The 21,935-nt window shown below is 36.7% G+C and overlaps 1 long non-coding RNA gene across 2 annotated transcripts in view; it reads right to left on the minus strand.

The window, feature by feature from the left end:
- LOC309806421 overlaps window positions 1-21,935 on the minus strand; it is a 59,834-nt gene that overhangs the window by 26,964 nt on the left and 10,935 nt on the right. Inside the window, exon 3 of one of the 2 annotated variants that reach the window (XR_014294386.1) lies at window positions 20,446-20,624. The exons of the other annotated variant lie outside the window; for it this stretch is intronic. This is a non-coding gene — a long non-coding RNA (uncharacterized lncRNA). The remainder of the gene's footprint in view (window positions 1-20,445; window positions 20,625-21,935) is intronic. 2 annotated transcript variants of the gene reach the window in all.

The raw sequence follows: 21,935 nt of genomic DNA on the forward strand, positions 1-21,935 counted from the left end.
ATTTGAAGAGATTATAGTTGAAAATTTCCCTACCATGGGAAAGGAAAGAGCCACCCAAGTCCAGGAAGCACAGCAAGTCCCGTAGAAGATAAACCCAAGGAGCAACATGCCGAGACATATAGTAATCAAATTATCAAAGATTAAAGACAAAGAAAAATTATTGAAAGGGAAAAACAAAAAATAACATACAATGGAATTCCCATAAGGTTAACAGCTGATATCTCGGCAGAAACTCTACAAGCCAGAAGGGAGTGGCATGATATACTTAAAGTGATGAAAGGGAAGAACCTACAACCAAGATTACTCTACCTGGCAAGGGTCTCATTCAGATTTGCTAGAGAAATTAAAAGCTTTACAGACAAACAAAAGCTAAGAGAATTCAGCACCACCAAACCAGCTCTACAACAAAGGCTAAAGGAACTTCTCGAAGTGGGAAACAAAAGAAGAAAAAGACCTACAAAATATATCCAAAACAATTAAGAAAATGGTCACAGAAACATACATATTGATAATTACCTTAAACATGAATGGATTAAATGTTCCAACCAAAACACACAGGCTTGCTGAATGGATACATAAACAAGACCCATATATATGCTGTCTACAAGAGACCCACTTCAGACCTAGAGACACATATAGACTGAAAGTTAGGGGATGGAAAAAGATATTCCATGCAAACGGAAAACAAAAGGAAGCTAGAGTAGCTATACTCATATCAGATAAAATAGACTTCAAAATAAAGAATGTTACAAGAGACAAGAAAGGACAGAACATAATGATCAAGGGATGAATCCAAGAAGAAGATATAACAATTATAAATATATATGCACCCAACATAGGAGCACCTCAATACGTAAGGCAATTGTTAACAGCTATAAAAGAGGAAATCAACAGTAACAAAATAATAGTGGGGTATTTTAACTCCTCACTTACACCAATGGACAGATCATCCAAAATGAAAATAAGTAAGGAAACAGAAACTTTAAATGACAAAACAGACCAGATAGATTGAATTGATAATTATAAGACATTCATTCCAAAAACAGCATATTACACTTTCTTCTCAAGTGCGCACAGAACATTCTCGAAGATAGATCACATCTTCGGTCACAAATCAAGCATCAGTAAATTTAAGAAAATTGAAGTCATATCAAGCATCACTTCTGACCACAACACTATCAGATTAGAAATGAATGATGGGGAAAAAACATAAAAAACACAAACACATGGAGGCTAAACAATACGTTACTAAATAACCAAGAGATCACTGAAGAAATCAAAGAGGAAATTAACAAATATCTAGAGACAAATGATGATGAAAGCATGATGATCCAAAACCTATGGGATGCAGCAAAAGCACTTCTAAGAGGCAAGTTTATAGCTATACAAGCCTACCTCAAGAAATAAGAAAAATCTCAAATAAACAATCTAACCTTACAACTAAAGGAACTAGAGAAAGAAGAAAAAAACAAAACCCAAAGTTAGCAGAAGGAAAGAAATAATAAAGATCAGAGTAGAAATAAATGAAATAGAAATAAAGAAAACAATAGAAAAGATCAATAAAACTAAAAGCTGGTTCTTTGAGAAGATAAACAAAATTGATAAACCATTAGCCAGGTGCACCAAGAAAAAGAGGGTCAAGACTCAAATCAATAAAATAAGAAATGAAAAAGAAGTTATGACAGACACTGCAGAAATGCACAGCGTCCTAAGAGACACCTACAAGTAACTCTATGCCAATAAAATGGACAACCTGGAAGAAATGGACAAATTCTTAGAAAGGTATAACCTTCTAAGAGTGAACTAGGAAGAAAAGGAAAATATCAATAGACCAATCACAAGTAATGAAATTGAAACTGTGATTGAAAATCTTCCAACAAAAAAAAAGTCCAAGACCAGATGGCTTCACAGGTGACTTCTCTCAAACATTTAGAGAAGCGTTAACACCCATTCTTCTCAAACTCTTCCAAAAAATTTCAGAGGAAGGAACACTCCCAAATTCATTATATGAGGCCACCATCACCCTGATACCAAAACCAGACAAAGATACTACAAAAAAAGAAAATTACAGAACAATATCACTGATGACTATAGATGCAAAAATCCTCAACAAAATATGAGCAAACAGAATCCAACAACACGTTAAAAGGATCATACACCATGATCAAGTTAGATTTATCCCAGGGATGCAAGGATTCTTCAATATACGCAAATCAATCAATGTGATACACCATATTAACAAATTGAAGAATAAAAGCCATATGATCATCTCAATAGATGCAGAAAAAGCTTTTCACAAAATTCAACGCCGATTTATGATAAAAACTCTCCAGAAAGTGGGCATAGAGGGAATCTACCTCAACATAATAAAGACCATATACGACAAACCCACAGCAAACATCATTCTCAAAGGTGAAAAACTGAAAGCATTTCCTCTAAGATCAGGAATGAGACAAGGATATCCACTCTCACCACTATTATTCAACGTAGTTTTGGAAGTGCTAGCCACGGCAGTCAGAGAAGAAAAAGGAATACAAATTGGAAAAGAAGAAGTAGAACTGTCACTGTTTGCAGATGACATGATACTATACATAGAGAATCTTAAAAATGCCACCAGAAAAATACTACAGCTAACCAATGAATTTCATAAAGTTGAAGGATACAAAATTAATGCACACAAATCTCTTGCATTCCTATACACTAATGATGAAAAATCTGAAAAGGAAATTATGGAAAGACTCCCATTTACAATTGCAACACAAAGAATAAAATACCTAGGAATAAACCTATCTAGGGAGACAAAAGACCTGTATGCAGAAAACTATAAGACACTGATGAAAGAAATTAAAGTTGATACCAACAGATAGTGAGATATACCATGTTCTTGGATTGGAAGAATCAATATTGTGAAAATGGCTATACTACCCAAAGCAATCGACAGATTCAATGCAATCCCTATCACATCAATGTGGCATTTTTTACGGAACTAGAACAAATCATCTTAAAGTTTGTATGGAGACACAAAAGACCCCGAATAGCCAATGCAGTCTTGAAGGAAAAAAACAGAGCTGGAGGAAGCAGACTCCCTGACTTCAGACTATACTACAAAGCTACAGTAATCAAGCCAATATTGTACTGGCACAAAAACAGAAACATAGATCAATGGAACAAGATAGAAATCCCAGAGATAAACCCACACACATATGGTCACCTTGTTTTTGATAAAGGGGACAAGTGTATACAATGGAGAAAAGAATAAGTGGAGCTCTTCAATAAGTGGAGCTGGGAAAACTGGACAGCTACATGTATAAGAATGAAATCAGAACACTTCCTAACACCATACACAAAAATAAACTCAAAATGAATTCAAGACCTAAATGTAAGACCAGACACTATAAAACCCTTATAGGAAAACATAGGAAGAACACTCTTTGACATATGTCACAGCAAGATATTTTGTGATCCACCTCCTAGAGTAATGGAAATAAAAACAAAAATAAAGAAATGGGACCTAATGAAACTTCAAAGCTTTTGCACAGCAAGGGAAACCATAAACAAGATGAAAAGACAACCCTCAGTATGGGAGAAAACATTTGCAAACAAATCAACGGACAAAGGATTAATCTCCAAAATATATAAACAACTCATGCAGCTCAATATTAAAGAAACAAACAACCCAATCCAAAAATGGGCAGGAGACCTAACTAGACATTTCTCCAAAGAAGACACACAGATAGCCAGGAAGCACATGAAAATCTGCTCAACATCACTAATTATTAGAAAAATGTAAATCAAGTCTACAATGAGGGATCCTCACACCAGTTAGAATGGGCAACATCAGAAAATCTACAAACAACAAATGCTGGAGAGAGTGTGGAGAAAAGGGAACCCTCTTGCACTGTTGGTGGTAATGTAAATTGATACAGCCACTACGGAGAACAGTATGGGGGTTCCTTAAAAACTAAAAATATAATTACCATATGATCCAGCCATCCCACTACTGGGCATATACCCAGAGAAAACCATAATTCAAAAAGACACATGTTGTGCTTCCCCGGTGGCGCAGTGGTTGAGAGTCCGCCTGCCGATGCAGGGCACACGGGTTTGTGCCCCAGTCTGGGAAGATCCCACATGCCGCAGAGTGGCTGGGCCTGTGAGCCATGGTCACTGAGCCTGCGCGTCTAGAACCTGTGCTCCACAATGGGAGAGGCCACAACAGTGAGAGGCCTACGTACCGCAAAAAAAAAAAAAAAAAAAAAAAGACACATGCACCCCAATGTTCATTGCAGCACTATTTACAATAGCCAGGTCATGGAAGCAACCTAAATGCCCATCAACAGACGAATGCGTAAAGAAGTTGTGGTACATATATATAATGGAATATTACTCAGCCATAAAAAGGAACAAAACTGAGTCATTTGTTGAAATGTGGATGTATCTAAAGACTGTCATACAAAGTGAAGTAAGTCAGAAAGAGTAAAACAAATAGCGTATATTAACACATGTATGTGGAACCTAGAAAAATGGTACAGATGAACCAGTTTGCAGGGCAGAAGTTAAGACACAGATGTAGAGAACAAACGTGTGGACACCAAGTGGGGATAACCACGGTGGGGTGAGGATAGTGGTGTGCTGAATTGGGTGGTTGGGATTGACATGTATACACTGATGTGTATGAAATTGATGACTAATAAGATCCTAAGTATAAACAAACAAACAAACAAAAACAACCTATACTTAACTTTCTTTGGGTTATTTGTATGGAAATATGTTAATATAAATATTTCAGACATTACATGAAATTTCTAAAAAAAAAATTTTTTTTAAGTGAGTCACTGTCTGAAGAGAGCTTGGATCCTGTTCTGTGGTAGCCTCCAAAACAATCCCTAAATGCCTTATCATCTCTGCCATATGTCCCCTGAAACCTTGTGCTCTGAGAAGCCCAAGACAAAGATGTGAAGCTTGTGTTCTAGATCCTCACATTCCCTTTCCTGTCTCTCTCTTTTCTCACCTCGACCTCCTAGGAACTCAAGGCCTCCATTCTTTTTCTGACTGAGGAAAGCCCTACAATAAACCAACTATTTTCCCTTCAAAATGTTCCAAGCTCCAGAATTTACTTGCTTTCTTCCCCGACTGAGTCCTTACCAATGTCACCACTCTCACTAAAGTGTCCTTTACCTCACTGTAATGTCTGGTAGAAGAATTCTACTAAAGTAATTAACGTGAATGAGCATTAGCTTAATAAATTAACTTGAACAAGTGTTTGCATAAAGGAGACACTTGTTAATAAAATTATGCCAGTGATAATGATACTATGTGTGGCACAGTTTGCTATCTGCTTACCACAATATTCTGTTCTATTTTCCTTCCTGGGAACACAGCCTACTTCATATCCAAGGTTACTTTGGAAGCTGCCTGTTGAAGAACTTGCATTTACCAGGTTCCCTGAATGACTGTGTGGAGGAGGGCTTCTTGCTAACCTGTTAACTGTTAATATGCACTACACAGAAACTTTGATTTTGTTTACATTCAAAAATATTGGGGTTAATTTGTATAACAGCTATAGTTACAGTAATACACCATTCTTTTTTTTCAACTCACACATGCACACTGTATTTTATTTTTACGAGATAAACTGACACCAAGCATGGATGACCACAACAAAAGCAACAATGATTGCAAAGTAATACACCATTCTTTTTTTCATAATGTGACCTATCCTTTTCATGTCCATTCATTCACAAACAGAAGTACCAAACTTTTTCCCTATAAGGCCAAATAGTAAATAGTTTAGGCACTGTAAGCCATAGGATCTCTGTTGTGACTGTTCAACTCTGTCATTGTAGCATGAAACAAGCCACAGACAATCCATCAAACAACCGGGCATGGTTGTGTTCCAAAAAAACTTTATTTACAAAAAGAGAAGAAATGCTGGATTTAGCCCATGGTATACTTTGTCAACCCCTCTGATAAATGATAGGTAATCAAAAATCAAACAACAGTCCCTTCACAAAAGAAACTAGAAACTTAGCTTTCAGGGTGCTTGATTGGGGCTGGAACTTCTAAGATGGTTTCACACTCCGATCTGGTGTCTCACCCATTGTGACTGAAACATCTGGAGGCTGACTGAGCCCAAGCTTCTTTACATAGATCTCTAGAGTTCAACAACGGAAGCTGCAATCCTTAAGACCTTAAAACGTGTAAACTGCAAAATGGTGGTCTGAGTACATTGCTAGAGTTTTGTGCAAGTTAGAGTAGGAAGAGCAAAGAGAGTGAAGAGTGGTAAGGAAAGTACTACGGAGGTTTCATACTGGAAATGACGCTTCAGCTGAGCCCTGAGTATAGCTGGAGTGTAAAGTACGATGTAATAAAATGTTCATTTCAAAAAAATATTGATATGAATACAGAGAGATTAAAAATTAATAAAAGGGAAAAGGAACTTCAAAAACTGACTTTTGAAACCGTCTAGGCAAGAGATCTTAGCTAAGGCCATGGAATTGGAAATGACAAACAGAGGTAGAAATCATAATATATTTAAGACACAGAAACTGATAAGATTCAGGAAGTAAGGGGAAGTCCAGAAGAGTAGGATCAAGCCCATGTTTCTGACCTGGCAAAAGGATTATGCTAACAAACAAAACACAGGAGCCAAGGTTTGGCAAGTGTCAGGGGTGGTAGCAAGAAATTACTGAGTTTGAATTACCTCTCACATATTCAGGCAGAGAGCTTCAAAAGACAGTAGGATAATTCAATAACAGGGACTAGACCAAAAACATACATTAATAATCCTCAGATTAATAAATGAGTTAAGTCAGGGAAAGTCTAATGAGAAAAGAGGCTTGAAGAAAGAACACTGGCCCACAACCCTACGTTAAAAAGAAGTGATTGATGAGCAGTTAAAACATGACTGGAAACAAACAGTGAGAAAGATGAGTGGAAAAACCACAAAAGCACTGGGAAAAATAACTTTCCAGATGAGGTGAGTATTCTCACTAGATTTGGAAGTTCAAAGATCATGGGTGAGTTGTTCTGGCAAAAGTTCAATTGAGACGGAAATTTACTTAGAGTAGGTGATAAAAAGTGAGGAAAGTGTGTGTAAATAATCCCCATAGAACTCAGCCATGAAGCAAAGAAAAAAAAAGAATTTAGAAAGAGTTCAAGGTGAGAAAAGAATCTTAATAATAGTGGAGAAACTTGAAATGTTGAGGAGGAGCTATTGCAGAGGTTATGATAGAAAATAGAGAAGGAAGAAGTGCTATTTTATGAAACAAATCCATAAGGAAATAAAGTGGGAGATAGCAAAGAGAAGAGATGGAAAATTTAAATAGAGGAACACCTCATCCTCCCATGAAGAATGTATCCGTGTGGAGGCAGAGTTCATGCTCTATCTCATCTCTGAAGAAGGACTTGAGGTCATCTGCATGGAAGGATGTGAACTGTGAACTCCCACGTGGCACAGAGGACCTGCCTGAACACTGTGCTAAGAGACCACCAAACTTCAGCTTGGCTTCCACCTGCACTAGACCATAATCCTAAAAGTAACCCTAACCCTCAGGCTATCTTTGCTCAAGAAAACACAAAGCTGCCAAACTGCAAAAAAGTACATTGTCCCAACCCACCTTGCTAAACCATTTTCAGTAATTATCCACCTATCTCCTTCTGTAATTTTTCTACTTCCACTTCACCCCCTAGTCCCTTCCCATTTTATTTCCCTATGGTTCCTTTTTGTTCCCTAACCGTTCTCCATTTAAAAACCTCAGTCAATGTTGTCTTAATTGGAGTGAAACTCAGTTTATATTGGAGTCTCTCTTCCTTATTGCAGTAGTCTGAATACAGTCAGTTTTGCCTCATTTAACAGTCTCTGTTTTTCTCGAACAAGGGTATGTGAGTAAGTGGGGGAAAAACTGAAGAAGGGTTCCATCATCCCCAACAACTACTTCACTAAACCACACTCTATTTCCCCTCCGAAAATGGAAGTGTATGTGCAAGCAAAATTACCTTTGGACTTGGTGATTGTATCAGTTATCTATTGCTGCCTAACAAACTATCCCAAGTCTTTGTGGCTCAAAGCAACAAAAAGCTTTATAGTTTTCTTAATTCCGTGGATTGGCTGAGATCAGCTAGGTGGGTGGTTTGCTGCTCATTATATTACAGTACACTTAACAGGGTGTTGGACTGGAGTTGAAGCTCCCTTGCATGATGCTGGATCTCAAGAAGCCAATAATACTGTTTAAAACCTAAGTCTGACAACCCTCAGAATGGGAGAAAATATTTGCAAATGAAGCAACTGACAAAGGATTAATCTCCAAAATTTACTAACAGCTCAATATCAAAAAAAAAAAAAACCCAATCCAAAAATGGGCAGAAGACCTAAATAGACATTTCTCCAAAGAAGATATACAGATTGCCAACAAACACATGAAAGAATGCTCAACATCATTAAACATTAGATAAATGCAACTCAAAACTACAATGAGATATCATCTCACACCAGTCAGAATGGCCATCATCAAAAAATCTAGAAACAATAAATGCTGGAGAGGGTGTGCGTAAAAGGGAACCCTCTTGCAAAGTTGGTGGGAATGTAAATTGATACAGCCACTATAGAGAACAGTATGGAGGTTCCTCAAAAAACTAAAAATAGAACTACCATACGACTCAGCAATCCCACTACTGGGCATATACCCTGGGAAAACCATAATTCAAAAAGAGTCATGTACCACAATGTTCACTGCAGCTCTATTTACAATAGCCAGGACATGGAAGTAACCTAAGTGTCCATCAACAGATGAGTGGATAAAGAAGATGTGGCACATATATACAGTGGAATATTACTCAGCCATAAAAAGGAATGAAACTGAGTTATTTGTAGTGAGGTGGATGGACCTAGAGACTGTCATAAGTGATGTAAGTCATAAAGAGAAAAACAAATACCATATGCTAACACATATATATATGGAATCTAAAAAAAAAAACTAAAAAAAAAAAAGAAAGGTCATGAAGAAGCTAGGGGCAAGATGGGAATAAAGGCACAGACCTACTAGAGAATGGACTTGAGGACACAGAGATGGGGAAAGGTAAGCTGGGATGAAGGGAGAGAGTGGCATGGACATATATACACTACCAAATGTAAAATAGATAGCTAGTGGGAAGCAGTCGCATAGCACAGGGAGATCAGCTCGGTGCTTTGTGACCACCTAGAGGGGTGGGATAGGGAGGGTGGGAGGGAGGGAGATGCAAGAGGGAAGAGATATAGGAACATATGTACATGTATAACTGATTCACTTTGTTATAAATCAGAAACTAACACACAATTGTAAAGCAATTATACTCCAATAAAGATGTTAAAAAATACTCCTAAGTCTGAGATCACACAGTTGCATCTTCTCTCTGTTCTATTGGTCAAAGCAAGTCACAGTGTCAGCCCGGATTCAGTAGGAAGGGAAATAGGCTACCCTTCTTGATAATGGTGTGACACATAGCCAACAGAAATGGGAAGAATTGGCAGCCTTATTTGCAGACATCCTACCACGACAATTCACATCCTTCCCACATGTAAAACCCTCTCACTCCCCTCCCAGCACCTTGAAGACCTCCCAGTATCTTGATCACCTAGTGTTATTACGTGCTCGTGGGAATATCCCACACTTAGATGGAGGAGAAAAAAAGGATTGATCAAAGTTTGGAGTTTGTGAAAGACTTCAGTGGGAGAGAGTAAAAAGCATGGTTGCTGGGGGATGGAGTGCAAACCTTGAAATAGCTCACTTGAAAGAACATGGGGTGGGTCCAGGATGAGTAATAAAGGCTGTAAGGTGAAGAAAGAGATGATAGACTTTTACATTTATCCCATTTGATGAGATAAATCATCTCTTAAGTGGGGAAACCTTTATCTTTATCCTTATCCCTTTCAATTACATCATTGGCATTGGTCCTAATCCAAGGGAGTGACAGTTTCCAGTACAGTCACTTTCTGCAAGCTTCAGCTTGAAAAATAAAAATTAAGAAGATGAAGTTCAGCACTTACCTTTCAAAAAGGCAACTGTACAAACTGCAATAATACTTTCAGATGCTTGTTATGCCTCTAGCAACTGCATTTCATAACTATTCTGAACACGTAATTATAGCTTCTAGCAATTTTTTTCCCATTGGGTCAGGAAATTCATTATTTTATGAAAGAAAAAATCAACCACATTTGATATATATCATGCAAGGACAAGGTAATAAGCAAGATTTTCATAATGCAGTGTAATATGAATCTCTAAGACAACTTATGAAGGAATAAAAGTACAGAGAAATTGGCATGAGATATCTCATCAGTTGATTTCCAAGGCAGACTGGGTCTCCAAAACCTTCTAAGGCTAAGGGATTTTGGGGAGAAAGGAAGAGAATGAAGGGTTTTTTTTGCTGACACCAAAAAAGAAACACCTTTTATTTTATTTTCTAAATGTGGTACTACAGTGTGAAGGGGAAATGTGTGGGAAAAAAAGGAAGAAAAACCTCTTGGGAACTTCCATGGAAAACCACTCACTGGGAACATTTTGACCAATATTTCTAAAAAGCTTTGTGCTGCATTTTACATCCTTCTCTTTCCCCTCCCACTGCAGAGCATTCCTAACGAAACCAATAGAAGATCCTTCTTCCTAAGGTCACAAGCCTTGACTAGGTTTTTCCCAAACCAAGGAAAGGAAATTGAAAGTTGACAGGAAAGGAATAAATAGAGAGAAATAATAGATAGATGATAGATAGATAGATAGATGATATAATTCATTTCCCATTTCATTTACTTTTTTTCTTTTACTGTCTTTATTAAAAAGAACTGTTAAAAGAAATTTCACTTATTTGAATCTAGTACTCCATTCTTAAGTCAAACTATGTATAAAGCCAGCTGAGATATGAGGCCACACCGAACAGCCACCAAATAATACTACCAAAGCTACCATAGATGGGTGACAGAAAAAAGTTTGAGTAAATTTATTTTGCAGGGGAAATTTTTGTCCTCAGGCTATATCCCATGAGGGATGTAGAAAATCAACTGAGTTGTAGAAACAACTGAGATGTTTAAAACCCAAATGCAAAAGATCTTCTCTGTAGAATTATGCATTAACTGGACACATTTTTATGGTCATTTATTCCATATTATTTTTAATTTTTAGATTTTTAATTGATTAGGAACCAATTTTAACTGAATTTTGTTTTATAATTATATAAACTATTTACAGGGTGCAAAAATTATATCTGCAAAATGACATGTACTCAAAGAAGCCTAATTTCTCCTCCAATCTCCAATGTAACTTCTTTAATTTTATGGTTTATCCTTTAATTTTTTAAATAAAAGCAGATGTATATATGTATGATACTTTTTCTCTCACAATTAATAAACTGTAGCATATTACAAAATTGGTTTCATCTCATATTTTCACTTATCCAGACAATTGCTCCATAGTAGTGTATGAAGACTACGTAGAAAAGTTTATCTGATTTTCCAAAGGGTAACCTGTATACAATATCTTTATATTTATATAATTCCATTAGGCTCCATTTTTGGTCATTATCAATTGGTTTTCTACTATATACCATACAAATATAATGCATATAAATTATATATATATTGGTTATAAATTTCCTACTACAAACGGTATTAAAATTAACTAGTATATTCTTTTTCCCTTTCTTCTCCTGTTATCGCACATTTGGTTTGAATTATTATCTTTTGCTTTCAATTATTAACAATAAGGTGAATAATTTGTATTCTGTATTTTATATGGCTTCTCCATTCTGCCTCCATTTTTTATATTTGTACTATGTTGATATTGCCAGAGAATATAGCTATTACATATGTATGCTTCTCTGCTATAGTCATCATTTTATGTGACTTATACAGGTCAGTATATATTTTAAGCTCACAGTAATTCTGTTTTCAGCACTTTTCCAGTCATTTGGTTGTCTGAAAAATCTTTCTCTAGTAGATGCCTCAGGAAGCACTCATGAAAACTATAAATCCTAAGTTCTCATATGCTCATAGTAGTTTGTCTACAAGCCTTTATAGTTAAAAGGTAGTTTGGCGGAATATAAAGCCCTTGGCTCATATTTTTTTCTCAAATATCATAATAATGCTACTCCATTGCCTTCTGGCATAAAGCATTGACATAAGCAAGTCGTACGAAAATCTGATTTTATTTGCATGATTAATTTGTTTTACTAAAATTTATCTTGATATTGGTAAATCTGGTTGATTGTCTCTGTATCTGTTTTCTGTTGCTGTGCAACAAATTGCCACAAATATAGTAGCTTATATTTATTAAATATAGCAATAAAATTTATTATCTCTCAGTGTTCATGGATCAGGAGTCTAGGAACTTAGCAGGATTCTCTGCTCAGGGTCTCACTGCAATGAAATCAAGAATTTGTCTGGGGCTGTAATCTCTTCTGAGGCCCGTGGTCTTTAAATCCTGCTGGTTGTTGGCAGAATTCAGATCCATACAGCTAAATGACTAAGATCTCTACTTTCTTCATGGCCGTCAGTTGGGGGACACTCTCAGCTCCAAGAAGCCATCCATCATTTCCTGCCATGTAGCTCTCTCCACAATATGGAAGTTTGCTCCTTCAAGGCCAAGAGAATAGCCTTGTTTTAAAAGACACTATAAACATATTTTTTCTGAATATTTTTTAGAAGTCACCCTTTTTGTGTATTACTTGTTGAGTTATATATTTATTCCATGTTTAATATTTAAAAGGAGTTGTAAGAGCATAAAAATTATGTAGTATAAAAAACAGAATAAAGAAATTAAGGCAAAGAGAAATTAGTATAGAAGGAATAATGATTTATTAACAGGGTTCTCCAGAGAAACAGAACCAATAGGATGTATATATAAGTAGGATGAGATTTATTTTAAGAATTTGGCTCACAAGATTATAGAAACTGGCAAGTCCAAAATCTGCAGGGTGGACCAGCAGACTGGAGATCTAAGATCAATCAATGTTCCAGTTCAAGCCCCAAAATGATCTGCTGGCAGAGACTTTCATTCTAATCAGGCCTTCAACTGATTGAATGAGGCCCACCCACATTATGGAGCACAATCTGCTTTATTCAAAGTTCACCAATTTAAATATTAATCTCATCCAAAACACACCTTCACAGAAACATCCAGAATAATGTTTGATCCCTTATCTGGGCTCTGTGGCCCAGCCAAACTAACCCATATAATTAACCATCACAAATGGCCAAGTTTAAATTCATACCCCCAAATGCATAATATGAAATCATATTTATATAGCTGGTCTACAATTATATTCTAAGTTCTCTATCTAATGAAGCAGGGAATGAAATAAACTTTCCCTCTGAAAATTTTTTTCTAATAGAAAAACTTAAGAGAAATTTTTCCTGTGGATCCTCATGAAAAGGGCACTTTGTGGTACAGTAAGCAACCTACCAGTTGGTTTCTCTAAATAACACCAATGGCGTAGTTCCAACATCTAATTTCCATAAAAATAATTTTATGAGCAAACAAAAAATATGGCTTAATTCAGCATCATCTAGGGTGGAATTTAGAATATTTCTGGAAGCACATGGATTACAAATTCTTTAGTCAATTCTCCATGAATATTATTACACCCAACTCTTTTTTGATAAAAATTGCATAGCAGGGAATTTTAAATTATATTCTCTGACTAAAACCTGAAGGTCATATGGCATGTAGGCACATAAGCACTAGCTAGCAGAGTTTTATATGTTAATGGGCCCATAGGGAGACTGACATCCCCTTATTAAAATGAGAAACCCAACCAAGACTCAGGCTTGAATAGACTCTCATCCAACTACTGCATGGATTTGATCCAAGGTAGTGACTCTGGGAAGACCTAACATTTTACTTAGTTCTCAACTGCAACTGAGGCCCCAAAGTCATCCATTATAGATCATGGCTACAAGTATTTTGACATAGAAAATATTGTGAACAGGTGTTACAAATCACCACAGCAACCATTTATAATGTCAGTAAAGCATTTGTAGAACAATGACGATTGTCTAGAATTTAAGCTATGTTTGCCTTCTAGTGACCTTTTATAGTGAACAAAAAAGCCTTGTAAGGTACAGATTTTTCTCCAGTTCTACTAAGAAGCCAGGGTTGAAAATTGTTGAGATGTAGTGACAGATTTACCATAAATTCCATGAATGGCAGGAAAGAAAAATGAAACCAAAAGAAGGATGTTAGATCTGGAGAATACAGTAGATCCAAGAAACTGACAATTATGGTAAGAGTTGAAGAACAAGAAAGAAGGGAGTGAGAAAATTGGAATGATAAAATAAAGGACCCAAATGTTAAAATAGGAAAATTCCAGCTTTCAATTTCAGGAAAGACCCAGTTCCACTTAGAATTTCCAAGGTGTGATAACATAAATTAATTACTGATGTGAAATGAAGAAAAGTTTTTAGAGGAGAAAAGGCTAGGGGCTGTAAGCCTAGAGTTGCCAGAGTCTCAATGTCCATTAAGCCAACATATGCTCACTTCTCAGAATTATAAACTGAATTTCAATGATTTACTAATTGTTATTCCCTGTTATTTATGTAAGGTGAACTGACTGAACTGATTGGTTGGAAAACAACAGCTAGAAAATTAAACACAAATTGGTTCATAATTCATCCATTTTGTCAAGTCAATTAAACTCTGCATGTTTGAAACTTTGTCATCAACAATAGTGATTAATGATTGAAAAGGGAAATATAGAAAAGTTAAATGAAGGAAAATGAGAACTTGGATTTATACAAGTTGACTAGTTTTGAAATAACATTGACACACTGATAGTAAATGGGAAAGTCTAGTGGTAGAGAAAATGGTTAAAATTTCACAGAAAATTACTTCTAACAGAAATATCATTTTTGATTGCTCATCTTCTAAATGAATATTTTGTTAACAATCATCATTTTCAAGATGATTTTTCATCTTTCCATTGTGGTTACTAATGCATCTGAGTGTCTTGTACATTCTTCTCCAGTGTTGTATATAAAAGGTCAATGGAAAAATAAATCACTTTTTTACAACCTATACTGTTGTAGGTTGAATTGTGTCCCCCAAGAACCCACATGTTGGAATACTGGCCCGCAGTGCCTCAGAATGTAACCTTGTTTGGAGATGTAATTGATTAAACTAAGGTCATCCTGGAGTAAGGTGGTCGTCTAATCCAATACATTTGGAGCCCTTATAAAAAGGGGAACCATACATGCATACAGAGATTGAGTTATGTGTCTATAAGCAAAGGAACACCAAAGATTGCCAATAAACTCCAAGAATCTAGGAGTGAGAATAGAACATTTTCTTCCTCAGAGCCCTCAGAGAGAAGCAACCTTGCTGACACTTTGATCTCGGACTTCTTGCTTCCAGGCCTGTGAAGCAATAAATTTCTGTTCTTAAAGCTACCTAGTACACAGTATACTTTGTTATGGTAGCCCTAGCAAACTAATATGCACAATATTGGGTAAATATTTTAGACATGGGTAGGATGGATTAAAAAATTGTTCATAAGGTTTAGTATCTATAAATTAAATCAAATCCCTGAACTAAATAAAATATGACAGAGGCAAGAAGGACATTTCTCTGTGCTTTAAGAACACGTGGCAAATGAAAAAAAAAGAATTGCTAGCACAAGGAATGACAATCTTTTGTGCTTTCTCAGCTCAGACTTCAAGTACCTTCATTTGCTCACTCCCCTGCATTTATTCTAAGACCAGCTAAGAGAAGAGAATTGCTGCCCTTCGTTGGGGAGTTTGTATTCTATCCAACGAAGTGGATAGAACAGGATACTGAGCCTCCCATTAAAAGTTTGCTAGGGGGCTTCCCTGGTGACATCCTGGTTGAGAGTCCACCTGCTGATGCAGGGGACGTGGGTTCATGCCCCAGTCCGGGAGGATCCCACATGCTGCAGAGCGGCTAGGCCCGTGAGCCATGGACACTGAGCCTGTGCTTCTGGAGCCTGTGCTCCACAGCGGGAGAGGCCACAATGCTGAGAGGCCTGCGTACCGCAAAAAAAAAAAAAAAAAGAATGAATATGAGATATCCTGGAGAAGGAACTATTGGCATTGATCAGGAAGTGTGGAGAAGAGAGATGAAATAGCATAACTAAGCTATGGACATGTGAAATAATGTGGAATGTTGTTTGCCTTACAAATGTGTTTGGGCCAGGGCATCATCTTAATGTGGGAGAGTAGTGAAAGAGGAGTTTGTTCAAATTATGAATGATTTTGTATGCCATGCTGAGTTGAGACTTTATCCTCAATAATACGAGGAGACGTGAAATGACTTTCAACTTAGTGGGAGGTCACTGAGTTTTAGAAATCCTATTCATGTAACAGTCAGGAAGATGATTTAAGGAGTTTAAGATTAGCAACTGAGAGACCCTCTCCCATCAAGTCATTGCAATAATCTCATAGTGAATGCTGATGCCTGGACTAAGGTAATGGCAGTGCAAAAAGGTAAAAGATTTAGATATATATTTATGGGGTAGAATGGGCACTTGAGCCAGATTGGCTGGAAAGGAGGAGGAAATCTACAAAGTTTAGCAGGTTTCTGGCTTGGACGTCTGTGTTGTTGTGGTGTCATCACCAAGAGTGGAACATAGAAAATGAGGGTCAGTTTGGTAAGGATGTGTAGACTCTGAGATGTCTGTGAAACGTTCTTCCAGGGAGCCCTGGAACACACTTTGTGAAGTTATATTTTCATGATATGGTGGTTGTGTATTTTGTCAAGTGAACTGGATCTCCGTATCCCAGGTTTTCTTCTCTTCTTGTGAGAGTAGGTGACAAGAGGCAACTTGCATAAAATTTAAAAGACAGAAGTGAAGTAGCAACCATATTTTTTTGCTTTGTAGTTGTTGTAACTGGACATGAGATGCTGTAGCTACATACCCATGTTCTACCTGGTAACTAATCATGGTGACAGCATTCAGCATTCGAGCCTGCATAATCTCCTGTCCCTACTGTAGACTGCTCTTCAGCACTGCATCTTTGACTTCTGGGCCAGTTGAATCACAAATTGCCAGATTCTTCTCCAGGACACACTCGTTATCAAAGTAGGAGGCTTAGAGGTATTAGGAGACTGATGAGGGTCCCATTCCATCTTCATGTGTCCACTCATCTCATTGGCTCCAGTTTGTCCTCAAAGGTTCTACCTCATCATCAGAGGTTACAGCTTGTCCATGCTTCCCTTCTTGAATGCCTGCTTTGATGACTTCAGGTTGCAGTATCAGATACAGAAGAAAGAATCTCTCATTTACTGTGAACCAGCTCCCAAAATTGCATAAGGTCAAATCTCTGTAGGAAATCCCTATTAGGTCTACTTCTCTGATTAAACCCTGATGGACATAACAAGGGTAGTTTTTATAGAAAGCTTTGTCATTGTACACAGCTTTGAATACATAGTCCAACACTCCAAACACTTTGGCCCCTGGGACAAAAGGTCAGAAGTTTTAGGGTTCCACCAGCCTAGGGCACCATTGTTCAGTTTTAGCATTAAGCTCGTGGTCCATCTCCTCAAGCTGATAAACGATGTGTACAAAAATAGACAATTTAAAGCAGAGTGTGGTAAATGCTCTCTATAAAGGGCCAGTTAGTAAATAATTTAGATTTGTAGCCCATAAGGTCTTTGTCACAACTATTCAGCCCCCATTGTTGAACAAAAGTAGCCATTGGCAACACATAAATGAAAGAATATGGCTGTGTCAAAGTAAAACTTTACTTATAAACACAGATGATGTGTTAGATTTAGCCACTGACCATGATTTGCCAGTACCTGATTTAGACAAAATAGTACAAGTTCTTTATCATAAAAAGTGCACTTTAAAAATTCATTAATACATTTAGCATGGAGAAAAATATTAATGTCGGGGTCAGATAACCTAGGATGTAATCTCAAGTCTAGCACTTTCTGATGCTCCATTTCCTCATTTTAAATGAAGACAAAAAGATAACTACAGTGTTGTAAAATATGTCCACAAACTTTTTGACATGTCTCTTTTCAAAAAAATAGCATCTAATTCCCTTCCCCTTGAATATGAACTGTACAAGGTGACTCATTCCAAGGGAATAGAACATTGCTGAAGTGGCATTTACATAATTTCCAAGGATAAGTTAGAAAAAGGTGATTCAGCCTCAACTTGACTCTCTCTTCAGGTACTCACAACCTAACTGCCAAGCTATGAGGAAGCCAAATGGCCAAATGGAAAGCTCGTATATAGGTGTTCTGACCATAGCCCCAGCAATAGTCCCAGCTGACAGCCAGCATCATCTGTCAGACATGCAAATGATCAAGATATACCATGATTCTCATCCCAAGCCTTTGGGCTGGTCCAGTTAATGACAAGTGGAACAGAAACATTTGTCTCCACAAGCCCCATCTAGATTGCAGAAACATAAGTAAAATAAATGCTGTCATTGTTTTAAGTTACCAAGTTTTGGGGTATTAGTAACATAGCAATAGATTGCTAGAATATAAAGACTCCTCAGTTATTACAGTAAAAGAATTTTGTAGGAATCTCCCAAACCTACTAACCTACTGACTTGTATCTTACTACCATACATAAGCATGTGTGTCAACTGACTATTTTTTTTAAATGGAAGTATAGTTGATTTACAGTGTCGTGTTAGTTTCAGGTGTACAGCATAGTGATTCAGTTATATATATATATTCTTTTTCAGATTCTTTTCCCTTATAGGTTATTATAAAATACTGAGTATAGTTCCCTGTGCTATACAGTAGACCCTTGTTGATTATTTTATATATAGTAGTATGTATATGTTAATCCCAACCTCCTATTTTATCCTTCCCCCCTCCTTTCCTCTTTGGGTAAAAAGTTTGTTTTCTATGTCTGTGAGTCTCTTTCTGTTTTGGAAATAAGTTCATTTGTATCTTTTTTTTTTTTTTTTAGATTCCATGTATAAGCGATATCATATGATATTTGTCTTGGTCTGGCTTACTTCACTTAGTATGATAATCTCTAGGTCCATCCATGTTGCTGCAAATGACATTATTTCATTCTTTTTATGGCTTAGTAATATTCCATTGCGTATGTATGTATATGTGTGTGTATGTGTGTGTGTGTGTGTGTGTGTGTGTATATATATATATATATATATATATATACCTCACATATTCTTTATCCACTCATCTTTATCCACTCATCTGTCAATGGACATTTAGATTGCCTTCATGTCTTGTCTATTGTAAATAGTGCTGCAATGAACATTGGGTGCATATATCTTTTTGAATTATAGTTTCCTCTGTATATATGCCCAGGAGTGGGATTTCTGGATCATATGGTAGCTCTAGTTTTAGTTTTTTTAAAGAACCTTCATACTGTTCTCCAAAGTGGCTGCCCCAAGTTATATTCCCACAAACAGTGTAGGGTGGTTCCTTTTTCTCTGCACCCTCTCCAGCATTTATAATTTATAGACTTTTTAAAGATTTGTTTTAATGTAGACAATTTTTAGTCTTTATTGAATTTGTTACAATATTTCTTCTGTTTTATGTTTTGGTTTTTTTGGCTGCTAGGCATATGGGATATTCCCCAACCAGGGATTGAATCCACACCCTTTGCATTGGAAGATGAAGTCTTAACCACTGGACCACCAGGGAAGTCCCTATTCGTAGACTTTTTGATGATGGCCATTCTGAGCAGAGTGAGGAGATACCTCATTTGTAGCTTCCCAACAATCCAAAGAGAGGATTTAAGAGGCCACAGAGAAGATTTAAGAGGCAGAACACAATGACCTAACCTGGAATTTGGCCAAAACTCTAGGCTTAACACTTCTAATTATATCAAAAACGATGTCATGGGACTTCTGATGACCAGCCTAGAATAGGACTAGAGCTGGCCAAACCACCTTTATTTGAAATGAAACACCACTGCAAACTTAAACCCTTGTGAATTTTGAACTAGAAAGTTTGGCCTTTAATTTATTTTGGCCAGAGTGCTTTCCAACAGAAGTGTAAATCATATTTTTTAAAAAGTTACCTCGGAAAACACATGAATAGTTATAGGTCAGTTACAGTTGGTTCATTTAAAGTTCTTTCTTAAGTTCAAGATAATAAGATAGAGTCTGGGGCTTGGGGGAACAGAATGTCTACTCTTTTGGTCTAAATATTGGATCTATGCTTGTATATTTTTATTTTCATAAGGATGGAGATAATACTGAAAGTGAAAGAAAATAGAGATAGAATAAACCTAGAAACATGGGTTTTTAGTTTGATGTGATGACATGTATATGCCGATCAGAGAAGTAATGGTGATAGCTGTATAAGTGAGTAGATGTGAGTGAATATAAATATTGAAATTACAGGATAAGCCTTAAAGAGAATGGAATACGAGACAATACTTCAACTTTATTTCCTTATAGCACATTTTCCCTTTCCCAAAGCTACACACTGATGACACTGGCTTACATTTTCTCCAACTTACCATTCTGTCCCAAAATGCCATAACTTTGCCACTCGATGATCTTTTCCTGGAATGTCCTCAGGGTAGTATTTTGAAATGAAAAAAATATGAAGTCATACAGTCCTGGATTTGGAGGACAGCTGCCTCAACTAACTGTGTAAACTTGAGCATTTGTTATTTATGACCATCAATTTCAAGACCTGTAAAATAGAGATATAGAATATCCTTCTATATGGTGGTTATACAGTTCAAGTAAGAAAATATTCATGAAACACTTACCACTATATCATAGGATAAGATGTAGGGCAATTACGTAAAGGATTATTTCCCCAGAACCCCTAATTTCTTACTCAGTGACTCCTACTTATGCTTTGCAATCCTTATGCAATGTCACTGCCTTTTTACGGTCCTTGCCAAGGCCCCCAAGCAAAGTTTAACTTCTTTCTCCAGACTGTAATAGAATGTTGGCCACGTTGTATCGTCTTAATATGATTATGTGTCTGGCTGTCTCATGTAGATTTGGGACCTTATTAATTCCTTGTGTGTTTTGTCCCTTCATGATGATAGTCTAGAAATTTTTATTTTGTAATAAAGGCATTTATAAACATGTCATTTATAAAAATTAGTATGTGCCATTTGAGAGAACTGAAGGGTGGATTACTCAGTATTTGGAAATGTTTTAGTCTGCCTTATAGAATCCATCGCTCCCCCTCATCTGGCTCCCCCTTTCCCAACTATCACTATTATTTGATTAATGGCTGGTCCCTGCTCATCTTTATGACCTTGCCTTCATGTTTTCTCAAGTCAGAGGGATTTTTTTTGGTAAACCTATACGCTTATTAATGAAATACGACCAATCAATGCTATAAAGTACTCTTGAAATGTGTAAATATTATGCATTGTCCAAAGGGGCAGTACTAATTGCAAAAGGAATGGATGGAAAAACTACTGCTGTACAAATTTAATTTTAGAAATACATTTTTCTCCTAAGTAAGGTGTTCACAAAAAGATTAAACTCTGATCCTTTTAAATCTACATATTCTTAAGCTGCTAAATTTCTAGAAATAATAATTATTATGTAGCTAATATTCTGTAGAGTATTTAATATGGCACAAGCACAAAACTGAAAACTTTTTCTTCTCATTTTTATCACCATGGCAAACCTTAAGAGAGAGATATTATCATTGTGTTAATTTCACAGATGAGGAAGTCCAATTAACAGGAGACTAATTCAAATTTTATTAGCCTGGTTTGAACATTCTGTACAATTTATATACAGACTCATGTATTGGCAGAATTAGCCACCATCTAGGGTTTATGATTTTTTTTTATTTTTTTTTTTGTGGTACGTGGGCCTCTCACTGTTGTGGCCTCTCCCGTTGTGGAGCACAGGCTCCGGATGCGCAGGCTCAGCGGCCATAGCTCATGGGCCCAGTTGCTCCGCGGCATGTGGGATCTTCCCAGACTGGGGCACGAACCCGTGTCCCCTGCATCGGCAGGTGGACTCTCAA

This window comes from Mesoplodon mirus (assembly GCF_964341445.2).
Source record: "Mesoplodon mirus genome assembly, chromosome: 6".
Classification (NCBI taxonomy): Eukaryota; Metazoa; Chordata; class Mammalia; order Artiodactyla; family Ziphiidae; genus Mesoplodon; species Mesoplodon mirus.